Raw genomic sequence first — 13,695 nt, 5'->3', positions numbered from 1 at the left:
TACCCCAGTTCTGTATACATAAATGAATAAGTTAAAAAAAATTGAAAGGGTATATATGAGAGACATGATAGAAGGAAGACCAATGTTTTGTAGTGAGGAGAGTTGGGCATGAAGTAATTTAAGCCAGGAGTCAGCCATTCCTGTGGATCAAGTTTACTGAAAAGTCAGATTAAGATGAACTGATTACTGGGCTTCATTGGTGGCACAGGGATTAAAGTCTCGACTAACAAGCTATCTTCAGTCACTGCAGCATACATTCAGTCCCAGGCATACATTCAGTCAGGGAGCTGACTCACATGGTGAAGCAGATTTCTCCTATCTCACTTACTACTCCCCTCGGCAGTGTATTTCATTAGATCTGCCTCTACTGCTCCCTACTCTGCTTCTGGTGCATCCTCTCTCATTCACCCCCAACTTTGTAACTCTGGCCAACACCCCAGTACCTCTTCTTCTATGCAAATATAAATGAATCTTTAAAAAAATAATAAGCTGATTTCTTAGAACAGCTTGACAATACCTCTATTATGAAATCACTAGTACATGTTTAATTGCATTAACTATACTAGATCTTATTTATCTTGCAGAAGCCCACTCCTACCACTTATTACCTTACTTTTACAGAAAAAGATCAAGTACAAATTCCTGTTTGTCAAAGTTCCAAAAATTAAGAATCCTGAAAATCTGAGACAAAGGTCAATCCTAAAATATCCCCATACACTTCTGGATTTCCCACTATCTTTATTTCAGATCATTCCAAGGTGGTGAAAAAGCACATCAGGTCAGAAGGGACAGAACTAGAGGTCATCTATACTCTAGTTGAAAAGTCAGCACAAACTCTGCATCCTCCAAAGACATTCCATTTTCCTGGCCCTCTGTATGGTGCATGCAATGATTTGCCAGGCTTGAATATGCTTTCACTTTTACTTGTCTCGGGGTATCCATCTAAACAGGTAATTTTCAAATCAAAACACTGGCAAGTTGATATCTCATACAGTTTTTCCCTTATCCAAAGCAAATTATCTCTCCTGCCTCATGTATTATCCCTCTCACTAATATATCAGGAGATATATTTCCCATCTCACTCAGATGTCTCCACCTCAAAGCTTAACCCTTCAACTTCCTGCCTTCAAGTCTTTGCTCTTTCAGTTTTCCCCCTTTACCAGAATGTTCAGTTCTGCTTACCTTCAATCCTCTTTCTTTGCTGTTTCCATTTTCCTATTCTCTGTAAGCATACCTTGGTCACCTTTTATCTGAAGAGAAAAATAATAAGAAAAATAAATGGTTATTTCACCAACACTTCTAGTTTTTAGAACAACATGATCCACAGGCCTCTCTGTGCCCCCTTATCTTTCATCAGTCTAGTTGGTTTCTTCTTCTATCCTACTCCCGAAATTAAATTCTGAAAATTTATCAGGAAATTTCTATTTCTTCTCTCTCAAACTAGCCGCTTCTGTTCTTAATTTCCTTCTTTGTAGACGATTCCAATACATTCCAAACTCCAATTTTTGGATCTTCTTTAACAGACCATTTCAAATTCCATCAGTCTCAGGGCCTCTCAGCACTTTCTCAGCAGGGCTCTGGTATTAATTACTCCTTTCTTTGTTCCTCCTTCACCATGCTAGTCTAAGTGTGCTAGGGAAAACTTGAATAATCTAACTAGTAATACAGCAATTATTCTGGGCCATTTGTCATTTTATCATCATCTACTTAGAGCCGTATGTGTACATATGTAAACATACGGGTTTGGGAAACTGTCACTAGAAAAAGATGGTACAGCTAGAGGCAGATCATTTCCTTCCCTTGGGGTAAGTTGTGTGTGTTATAATTATGGAAATAAATCAAAGCATATGATTGTCTACTGTCTTTGGGTTTTTTTGCAAAATGTCATAACAATTAGTAATATCTCTGCTAGAAAATGTATAAATGCCCCCTTTCTGCTGTCCAAATGATAAAAGAAAAGTTGTCATTTTATGTAATTGTTGCTAATCAATTTAGGAATAAAAGCAGTAAGTTGGAGACTTCAGAATAAGACATGCTGTGCAAGTTTTGAGGGACCAGTGAGTAAAGCACAATGTAACAAAGGAATGTCTCACCAAAAGGAAAAAAGCATTTAAAATCAATTGTGCCTACTTTATAATTTTTCTAAAGACAAATAGAGTGGTCAAAGATGCAGCTCAGTGACATTCCTGAGAACACACCCCCAAAAACTAACAGCAGAGCAAAATAAAAATTAAGTCTTTACTAAAGCACAGTGACAGACAAAGGCTTCCTGTCAGCTACTCATTTTCATTCAGACCATAAGCTACAGGTGTGTCTTGGCCTATGTTCATTCATTCTCAGGAGTTTTTTGTACATCACTAAAATGGAAAGTTTAGCCCATCAGTTATTTACTGTTACCTCACTGACAGGACATTGAAATTGTTTTACTCAATGTTGGTTCTAGATAGTTTAGATTCTTATGAAACCAGTAAAATATATGTTTAATTAAATTAAACTCAGGTTTCATTTCTATCGATATCACAAACACTGACTGATGGAAAGTGGGGTGGGTTAGACTTTGGCCCACACGGAAAATTGAAGATTCAGGCTCTTTACATCTGCCATGCTATCTTCCCTCTAGGAATAAATGAAAAAAGGAGGATCACTCTAGGGGTGTTTACAATGTAGTCCTCCAAGTGGTCATATTACTTCTGCTCATTTTATATTGGCCTGATAACAGATTCATAGCCACAACCTACAAAAATGGAGGTTGGGAAAAGTGTCATAGCTATGTACCCAGAGAGAAAACGCCTCGCACATTGGTGAGCACAATTAGTCTCATACATTATTAAACACTAACAAGATACTGTGGTAGCCAGAAGGAAAGTATAAATACTAATGTCAGTGTTATCAATGAGTGTGTGTACATATGTGTTATCAATGAGTGTGTGTACATATATATATATATATATATATATTTAAATACCTCAAGAAGTATTATAAACTCAAATCCAGCAATATGTGAAAATACTGCATTCTATACCAAGTGAGACTTATCCCAAGGTTGCAAAATTACATCTGGAAATAAATTGATATAACACACCATACTGATAGAATAACTCACGAAAAAGCACATTATCTTCTCAATAAACTCAGAGAAAGAATTCAATAAAATCCTATGCCCTTTCATGATGAAAACAGTCAAAAAATGTAGGAAAATAAGGGAATTTCCTCAACTTGATAAAAGGGGCAGGTAGAAATAACCCAAAGTAAGCATATTTAATTGTGAAAGTCTGAGTACTTTCCCCATAAGATCAGGATATCCAGTCTCACCATTTCATCCAGCCTTGTACTGGATATTCCACACAGGGAACTGGGCAAAAGCCTGAAATAAGGCATCCACATCAGCAAAAAATAATCAAAACTATCTCTACTTGCAGATGGCATGATGTTATACACAGAAAACTCTAATTAACCTACTAAACATCTATTAGAATAAACAAGTTTAGAAAGACTATGCAATAAATGATCAATATTTAAAAATCAGTTGCAGTTCTCTACACTAACAATGAATAATTTGAAAATGAAATTTAAAAAGCAGTTCCAATTCTAAGTCTGTGGGAGTGGAGATGCCACCTCTTCCACGTTGTTGCAACTCAATTACACCTAACCAAGACAAAGATCGCTGGATGATGAGCTATTGTATGGTCATCAGGGGTGAAATGGTGGAAGGGGTAAGAAAAACTTGACTAAACTGTTTTTGGAGTGATGCAGGGGTGATAAAACCTGAGAGGGAGGGGTGGCTACTCTGTGGGGCCTTCCTATTGTGGCTGAATCTGGGCTCGTGCCCACACAGGGACTTTAAGACTTGGGCACCATCTTGGAGAAGGGAGGGCATGGAGCTAGCACACAGGATGCACTGCTTGACTCTGGATCCTAAGAGTAGAAGCAACGGGACAGGGAGGATGAGTGTCAGCAGTGGCTCCCACAGGAGATTATCTGGAGCCAGAAAGCTGTAGGAGGAGACTAGATCTACTGCTCATTTGTGTCTCCTTACAGAAGATGATGTCATGTGTGACCTGTGGCCGTGTTATTTTACCCCATCCTTGGGTCGAAGCCTAGATGATATCTAAATGGTATACCTACATGAATTTAACTAGAATTTGAAACATCTGGGTCCTAAAAGCAGGCACAGCACCCCAGGCAGGGCTCTAAAGATGGAGAGAACTAACACACAGATTGACAGTCCAGTAGTTTATCATTGCTCCACCATGGCTCAGAAGTTCAGACTGATACAAAATTGCTCTAGAAGTTTTGGCTGAGGAGTTAGCCTAGGATTGGGGACCACTGTAGATCCTCACTATCCAACTTGGGTATCATCAATACTTTAGGGAAACCCAAAGTCATGCTTTTTGTGGAGATGACCTTTTGGTGCCCAGCTGCCCTGGTTCCTATCTACTAGCCCTTCTTGATGCCAGTGCCCCAACCACTCTAATAGATGAAGAAGCTTCAGTCTGTGAAACAAGAGACACCTGGAGTTCTTGGATAAAAAAACAAAAACCTGTGATTATTTATAACTGTAGGCATGGTACAGGCTGATTTAAAACAAGATAAGGAGGTTCTTTATCTCAACCCATAAAGACTAAAAGTAAACAAACATACCACAAATGCAGAACAAACAAACACAAACCCAACAAAAATAACAATGACAACACCTGAGATGTCAATCCAAGCTAGATGCCAGAATTCTCATTTGTTACCATCCCTCAACTTCCATATTAAAATCCTTTGGCATGTATTGTTGAATCTATCTCCTAAAATATCTTGGGCTTATCCAGGTTTCTGCCTGGAGAGCAGATAAAATTAGTAGTGGAAAGAATTAATGAAATTGGAAACACAGTGATGGAGAGCAGATAAATAGAACAACAAAGAGAAATGTCTAGGAACCAGCTCTAAGAAATCAAGTACAAAGCTTGTGCTCTGAAAACTAAAAAATATTGTCCAGATACATTAAAAAAGACTAAAGTTAATGGAAAAAGTTTCCATATTTGTGAATCAGAATATTGAGATGGTGATATTCCTTATATTGACTTACAGATCCAATGCAATCCCTATTAAAATTTCAGCTACATTTTTTGAAATTGACAAGCAGATCCTAAATTTCATGTGGAAATACAAAGGCTTTTTTTTCTCCAAATTTAGTACAAAGCACCATACACAAATATACACTGAAAATGTATCAACTACATACCTATAAGTGAAATATAATATACCATAAAATGAACAATTATGTGGTAATAAAAAGAAATAAAGTATCAATGTATAACACAATATGGGTAGTTCATTTGGAAACAGTTTTTAAATAAACTAAACCAGTTGCAAAAGGCCATTTATATGAAATGTCCAGACTGAGCAAAATTATAAAGGCGGAAAGTAATTAGTGATCACTGAGGGGTCAGGGTTTATTGGGAAGTAGTGAGTGCCTGCTAATATAGACAGACTTTATTCTGAAATGATGATCATGTTCTAAAATGGATTGTGGTGATAGCTGCACTCTGAATTTACTAAATACCTTGATTGTATGTTTTAAATAGGTAAAGAGTATGAATTATATCTCAATAGACCTATTTTCAAAACAAAACTATTAAAATAACAAGTTGGTGTGGTACCATAGTTGAAAGTTAAATTCTGTTTGTTTTATTTTTTTCCTACCATATAGAGTATGTGCCAGCATTCTGGGCATGTAGCAATCTATGAGCTTCAGGAAGACCCATGCAGGGCTTCCCAGGGTCTGGTTGAGCCCTATCCTGAACAGGCTGTCTACTGATAGAAGCGAAATAAGTCTGCAGGCAATAACTGAGAAAATCCCAGACTTTGAGCCCACAAATCCACAAATGTGCATTTCCTGGCATTTCCTATTGGAAATACACCCTGCAGTGTCCACAGTAAATAGCAAAGATTTCTAATTAATTTTTTCTAGTGCTCATTTTTACCAAGCTTTAACTTTACACCTCTGACAACCCTGTTTCAAAATCTCAGTTCCAATATCACCCTACCCTGAACACCCTATAAAAACTAGCAACACATTTTCCCTCAACATCCACACTCATTACACATTTTCCTTCTCCCCCCCCCCCCCATATAATGATCATCCTCTGATATACAACATAGGTACCTGGGTTTTGTTGTTGCTGTTGTTTCTCTCCTTGTCTACAATGTAGCTTTTAGACATAGAATGTATAGGCTTGAGACTGTATCATTTAGCCTTTTCAGTATAACAAATTGCCCCCTACCCCAAAGTTAGTATCTTACAATTACATCTATATAATGAGTTCACATGTCTATGCTTTGACAGTTTGGGATGAATGAAGCTAGATGAACCTGGAACCAGATGAGCCTCTGGTGTCAGCTGTTGAGTCATTTGAGACATGGCTGGACTGTGAAAACACAGCTGGGATGACACTTCCCTGCTTCAGTTGAGTTTTCTCTCTCCATTAGATGAGCACAGGTATATTCACAAGGCAGGTGAGCAGGACTCATAGGTAAGAACATAAGGACCCTTGAGTTCCAGGGTCAGAAATGGTATCATATCTATCTTATTTTACTGGTAAAAGCAAGTCACAAGACTACCCCAGATTCAGACTGTCAGAAAGCTCCCAAGTCTTGTTAGAAGTGGAACTCACATTGCAAAATATACCAACATAAGGAGTGTAGATGTAAGTTTGTTCTTTAAAAAGCCTACTAAAAAGTTTTCATCTGCACCTAACCCCTCATGCTGCAGAAACATTACTGGAATGAATGAACCACATGGCCACCACTCCCAAGGAGGCACAACTGTTAGTGATGCCTTTTCTGTTGCAAATCCCTACAATGTAAAAACTACATTGTGAGGATTTGCACTTAATTCTTGTCTCTACTTATCTTTTAAACTTAAAACCACCTTTCACAGCTTCTTTTCTCCTTGATTCTTTTGTTCTTCAAAGTCAAACTATTTGCTTTCAGAGACCCTGGAACATACCATATTTCACAGAATACTCTCCCTCCAAGCCCCTCTGAGATGTTTCAAAACAGTTTCTCATCAATCTCCACACTGGGTATCCTTTTCCCTGGCCCTCCCTTTTCCAGCCAGGCCATTTGCTTCCTTCCTTCCTTTATTTATTTATTTTGTCTTTTTAAAAGGTGTAACTGAGACACACAGAATGAGCACTTGCCCAGGGAACTCTCTGAAAGTTCAGGTGACATGGAAAAGCCTGGGATGGGTCAGATATTGAGATATCTGCAGATCTGACTCACTTCCTAATCTGTACCCTGACCACATGAGCAAGTGAGTTAAAAAAAAATTCGTATTCATTGGGATCTAGATTTTCTAGATATATTCAGCTTGGATCAAACAGGTATTAGTTCTATTTTTTAAACATTTATTTATTTTTGCATACAGAACTGGGGCACAGGCCAGAGGTACAGGGGAGGTGAGAAGAATTCACCAGAGACAGAGTGGGGAGCAGAGCAGGCAGACTGAGGAAGTACACTGCTGAGGGGAGCACTTAAATCCTGGCTGGAGATTGAACTCATGCAGAAGTAGCTGGAGCCAACTTTGCAGCACAGAGTCAAGCCATTGTGCCTCCAGGGAGGGCCCACGTACTGATTCTTGACAGTGGATTGAAGAGCAAGCAGATTATCCTTTCTTCACTTGAGCTTCTTGTCATCCTGGAACTGAGTCCTTTCTAATAAAAAACTAACATGTTCTACTAAAAAGAATTTTTTTTAATCTATCAATAATTAGGGAATCGATCCAACTGTTTCTGTGTGAGGTAGCATTCCTCCTATATTTACCCCAATGCCAGATTGTTCAAATGCTGTGACATGTGTCATTACCTTTCCAGCAGGCCCTGCTATCTGGGCTGGGAGTTCTTTTTAGCAAAATATCCTTTCATATTTACAGAAAAAACTGAAAAAACAAATATCCATGGGAAAAGCAGCTTCCAGCTTCCCATTTTCCATTATTTGTCCAAATCGCTTTGGCTCAAAACCTTATCAGCATCTTCAATTCCCTCTCCCTTTATATCCAGACACTAAGTCCTGCCAGTTCCTTCTCTGATGTATTTTTTAGCGTCTTTCTTACAGTCCTTCTGCCAGCATCCTACATATGGGTTTTTATTGCTTAACACCTGCATCGTTGAAATTACCTACAAATAACACTTCTACTTTCATTATTAGTAGTACCCCTGCATCAAAACCTTAGTTCTAGCTTTAAACCTGGTATTATAATGCTTGTACAAATGATCATGGGTAGTTTTTTCTGTAATTACACACTAGTATATAGTCATATGCTTTAGCTAATATGGTCTAATTGAAACTGGGGCTCTGCAGTGTGGACTTTGGGGCAAGACTGGCATTTTTCCTATTGCTGCCTAAGCAGCAGGAGCCAAAACATGGTGGTTTTTCCCACCCATGCCAAAAGTTGCCACCAGTGGGCAGCCCCTTCCTCAGCTCCAGCCATATTAAAATGGTCTAATTAGTCATGAACCATTGAAATTGGTCCAATAAGGAGGGTATCCACTGGGGGTGGGGGGTGGGTGGGAGAGGGCTCTGAAAGAGGATATAAGGCAGGGCAGGAGTCATCTTGGGACGTCCAGACTCCCAGATGCCCGGATGCCCAGACACTGGAGGCTCCTATTCTGTTCTGAACCTATGAGGAAGAAAGAAGAGGCACCCAGCAGCTGACCACCAAAGAGGGAAACTCAAGAACTTCATAGCGACTAGGTAGCTGCACCTGCCTCAGATCCTGCCATCACCTGAAAAGAGCACCCAAGACCCAAGCCTGCTGTCTCAAAGAGCTGTTTATCTGACCACCAAGTACTGCTTTTCAGTGTTTCTGCCTCCGTTGCTGTCTGGTCCAGCATCCAGTGTTGTCCACTCCAACCTTGAGGCTGTTGCTGTGAGCTGCTGTGGCATCATCTCAGTGGCCCCATCACAGAGCACCTCCAGTTTCCATGACTTAGCTGCTTGCTGGCTTCTAGGAGCTCCAGGCCTACATTGGTGAGACATGTGGACATGCTAGACTTAAATAGACTGCTCAACCATCATCTTGGTTATGTGCAGTTCTGCATTCAAATACAAGGTCATTCCAGACCAGTCAATAAGTTATAAGGCTCCTCTTAAAATTAACAAGAGCAAGATGCTTGCCCATTCTGGAACAATGGGTATGTATCACAAGGTATAACCAAGAAAATTCAGGACAGGGATAGGGGGTGAGGGCAGGGTATGTGTGGCCACTGACCGACTCATGATCCTGCCCTCCCTCCCAGAGACTGATCAGTGGAAGAAGAGCCCTATCCATAAGATCTGAACCATGAATAGAGGACCTGGGGTATGGTTTCCTTCTCAATAGTGAGCAGATTTTAGCAGACTAAACTTCTCCTCCCAAAACCCTAGTTAGATGTGCACATTTGTTCAGTTCACCTGTCCTTTCTGTGTTCTCCTATCCTGTGTAACTAATGCTGTATTATTATTCAATCAATAAAAGGGAAGGAGCTTGGTCTGTCAGCAGCACCCTGAATTGTACAGCCAGTTCCATGACTCCCCTGGGTCAGTGTGATGCTGTCACACCCATCTGGGATGAGTTACCTTTTGTTTGGGACTACTGGACACTGTGGACACAATCTGGGATGAGCTAGCCAGCCACTTGTGGCTCTAGAAACTTCTTGTTTCACCTGTTTGCTAAATAAACCCTGTTGTTCCCTGAGCCTGAGTGGTCTTGCAATTGTGTGCAAGAGTGAGAACCCACAGTGACCTCTCTTCTACTGGACACAGTCCTTGGATGGTTATATCACACCCATAACCATTTCATAATTGGTATTTCCAAAAGGATCTGTTACCTTAAATTTAAGTGGTATATTATACTAAAATCACTTGGCAAAAACCCACAAACATATGTATGAATTATTCTGTCTTGTACCTACCTCTGGTCACTCTGCTGTCAGACTTTCACGGTTTAATGACTCTCTCCTTATTTACTGGCACTGCCCCTGACTTAGCTCAAAATGAGTCAGAGGGTAAATGGAGAGCTTCTAGAGTAACAATAGAAAAGGAAAAGCCTCTCAGAGAAATAAAGAAGGCTCCAGAGATAAGAGCAACAAATTCCAAAAAGGACTAATCAAACACTCCAGGACTAGGGGCAGCAGGAAATGGGGATAGGATACAGACACTTAATTCTGGGCACAGAGACATTAAGGCAGAGTGAGTGAGACCACCGAGAACTAACCAACCACATAGAGTCTGATGGGGCTTTGGAATAATCAGGGAAAGAAAGGTCTATATTCTCTGAGGCAAGACTCCACTTTGGCTTCCTTGACCCTCCCTGGCCTGGTTTTACAAGTCTGGCAGTCCCTCTTTATTTCTCTTTAATAAACATTTTCTTATATCTATTTCTCTAAATAAAATCGCCTCTTTTCACCTGCTTGCCTGAATGTTAGCAAAGTACCTGCTAAGGCTTTGTGAGATGCCAACCTGTGGTGGTCAGATGGCAGGGACTCAGCACTGCCATCACAGCCTTGGATGTGTTCCTGGCCAGACCTGAAAACCTGAAAAATATCCTTTCTCTTCTCTTGTCACCCCAACCCATTCCTCTGGCTTTAGACTCTGCTCTCTTTTCAAGACTTGGTTGACACAACATATGGTTAGTTTTCAACCTCATCTTTTGTTGGGGACCGAGGCCAGCATCTGGCGTCTGTCAGCAGTCATAAAAAGGTGAAATGGAGTCCGGATAGAGAAAAACATCCGGGTTGTAAAAGGCATGCGGGAAGAACTCCTTGCCCCCACCTTTTCTTTCTCCTCTTTCTTCTCCCACCCACCTATTATCTAACCACTGCTCCATTCTCGCCCATTTTGTCCCTCGCGAGAACCATGTTATCAAGCACTGCTACATGTCTAGTATCCATTGGCTTTCTCCTTTCCTGACTTCTGCATCCCCCACCTCTTGTATTTTATATAAACCTGATAAAGACAAAATAAACTCTCTCTCTGTTCTGATACACATGTGTGACTGTTTTCTTTGTTCGCCGGCCCTGGGGCTCCAACTCTCCGGCCTTGCTGGTCAAGGTCCTCGACAATCTTTCTCTAGGATTACCACCTCCATAATCAACCCAGTTTGTCAGCATCCAGCAATCCACCTTGATAGGAAAAAGGAATCAGACTAGTTTTGGAATAAAGAATTTTGCCTTTTCTTCCCACTTCCCAGAGCTCAGTCCTGGATGCTCTACACAGGTTTTCCTACTCAAGTTTCCCTACTTACTTCTGACTCACAATGACCTTTGTCTTTCGAGTGCTTATACAGCCAAGCTGCTCTGATGTGTCCTAGGTATATACTTATAATCTATCATATTTATTTAACCTTAATAATTAGTTATTGTACATCCATGTAAGTTGAGAATCCCTACAAGGTAACAACACATATTAATTTGTAGTCCCACATTTGAACATTATCTGACAGATTCTGACACTTGGGAGCTGCTAGATTGTTGTCCAGCTTGTTAATTCCACTGGAAGTGACTGATAACAATTCTTTCTCTGAACTGTAGTGTTGACAGAAGTTCAAGGTAAGGGGCTGTCCAAAACAGAAAGCCATTGTCCCGTTGGTGGAAGAGAGATCAGAACAAAGGCTAAGGAGGGAGAGAGCCAGAATCCAAAATAAGGTGTGCCAATGCATCATTTTATTCAAGGTCAGGGATGCTTTTATGTAACACTTTTCAAATAAGAATCTCCAAACAGCTCCTGCTCTCTCAATTCCTCTGTCTGTGCTTTTCATGTTTGGGAGGCTATGTTTGTGCATACATTGTCTGATCTAGACTCCATGCAGCTTCAGACTGCCCTTTTGTTCACTTTTGGGACTGACCTGAGTTCCCTTACCTCTGCAACTATCTGATACTAGAATGCAGTGGAATTAACAAATACAGCATCTGAAGCAAGAAATATTAGTGATCATCTCACTAGGGGAAAACAGCATAAGAATTGACTTTACATAGTATAGTAGTAGGATATACAGAATCCCACTATCAAATGAGACCCAGGCAGAAAGAAAATGCTTCTCCAGCCTAATTGAGTGACAAACCACAAAAGAATGAGTTGCTTCAGTTTCTTCTAGCTGGAAATGGTGGGGAAGACAAAGGAACTGCTTTAAAAGGCAGGCTGGGCCTCTGTTGCTTCTACTAGAGGCTCCATTTCACTTCCACACATCCCCTTACCCTGTCCATATTCATTAGACAGATGTCTAAATCTTATCTATAGGTGTCAGTCAGAGAAAATGCATGGTTCATGGCAAAATGATGATGTGATCTCATCCCAGAGAAAGGATTTTTTTTTAAAAGAAAATTACTCAGCTAGAATGAGTTGCAGAGCTAAAAACTACATTTATTTCTTTAAGTTTCAGGTCTCAGATCTATATATTAGGATCTTCTGATAACTGTATTTTTTAACTTCAATTTTAAATTTATACAAATAAATACAAGTAGACAGTGTCCTCATTACAATAAAGCTTCATGTGAGTCTGGTGTCAGTTTATTGTAGCATTACCATTAGTGTCAGTCCTTTATTGTCACAGGAAGATTGGAAGTCAATTTTGATGCATGTATACTTTACTTCATTATATTTTAAAAGAAAAAGCATTAAAGGGCTTTTTTTTCTTTGCTACTAAGTAGCTCTTTTAAACTTATTCCTTAAATTTACCTATTTTTTTTAACAATTATAGTCCAATTGGATGCCCCTTCTTAAATAAATTCTCCAAAGCAGGAAGAACAAATGTCTGCAAATCATTGCATACAGTTCTGTAAAAGACAGAAATAGATGGAAGTTTTAAAGTTTCAAATATAATACGTGCTAGCCAAGGCATAATTTGCAAGAGAAAATTTTGCACTTGGATTATTTTGAGTTTAGAATTTATTCTAAAAGTGTAGGAAGACAGAATTTTTTTTTTCATATAGCTCTACTTAAATTATTGTAAGCAAGAAAAAAAAGGAATTTCAAATAAACAATTGCTGGAATGGAGACTTCTGCCTTATTTTCTCATCAAAGCCCATTACCAGTATTACATAGGTATAGACAGAACATCACTGAATTCTCAACGTTGTTATACTGTGTCTATTTTAACCATTCAGTGCTGACTCTCAGTTTAGGTTAGAGAAAAAGATACAAAATAGAGGCATCCCCACCCCCATTCTGACAACAACATGGCTTCAGTGATACAGCTGTCTTTTCATCTTAAATTTAAACACAAGTGAACTTTTCATTAGCATTTTCGCAATATGGTTAGTTCGCAAAACAGCAGATACAAACATTCAAAAGGTACAGTTAAAGGAAAGTCTAAAAATCAGTAACTGTTCAATTATTTAAAAGGAAGCCATTCACCATCGGAATGTTAGAGGCTAGAGCTAACTAAGCCCAATCTCTTGATCCTGGCCCTGTGGATGGAAATTTACATTCAAATGGAGCACCAAAGTAACTTCCCTTCTGGGGTCAGTAAAGAATTATCACAGGTTTCTCAGCAAAAGTGGCACGGCTGAAAGAATAATTTTTGAGGGGGAGAAAGCTTCCAGTGCTCCACAAACTCGAACAGCTAGAAGCTGGTTTCCGGTGCAGCTATGGTGTAAGGACAGACAGACCAGGGTGCGAGAAAGTAACACGGTACCAGATTCTCAGATCTCCCCAAGGAAAGCATCCCTA

General features: G+C 39.7%; 1 long non-coding RNA gene across 2 annotated transcripts in view; it reads right to left on the bottom strand.

Moving 5' to 3' along the window:
- The window catches only part of LOC105853351, a 329,248-nt gene that overhangs the window by 257,838 nt on the left and 57,715 nt on the right, over positions 1–13,695 (bottom strand). For both annotated transcript variants that reach the window (XR_001145186.1, XR_001145187.1), the window contains exon 2: positions 1,183–1,250. This is a non-coding gene — a long non-coding RNA (uncharacterized LOC105853351). The remainder of the gene's footprint in view (positions 1–1,182; positions 1,251–13,695) is intronic.

This window comes from Condylura cristata, unplaced genomic scaffold, assembly GCF_000260355.1.
Source record: "Condylura cristata isolate star-nosed mole 26May11 unplaced genomic scaffold, ConCri1.0 scaffold00007, whole genome shotgun sequence".
NCBI lineage: Eukaryota > Metazoa > Chordata > Mammalia > Eulipotyphla > Talpidae > Condylura > Condylura cristata.
This window is presented reverse-complemented; position numbering and strand designations above follow the sequence as displayed.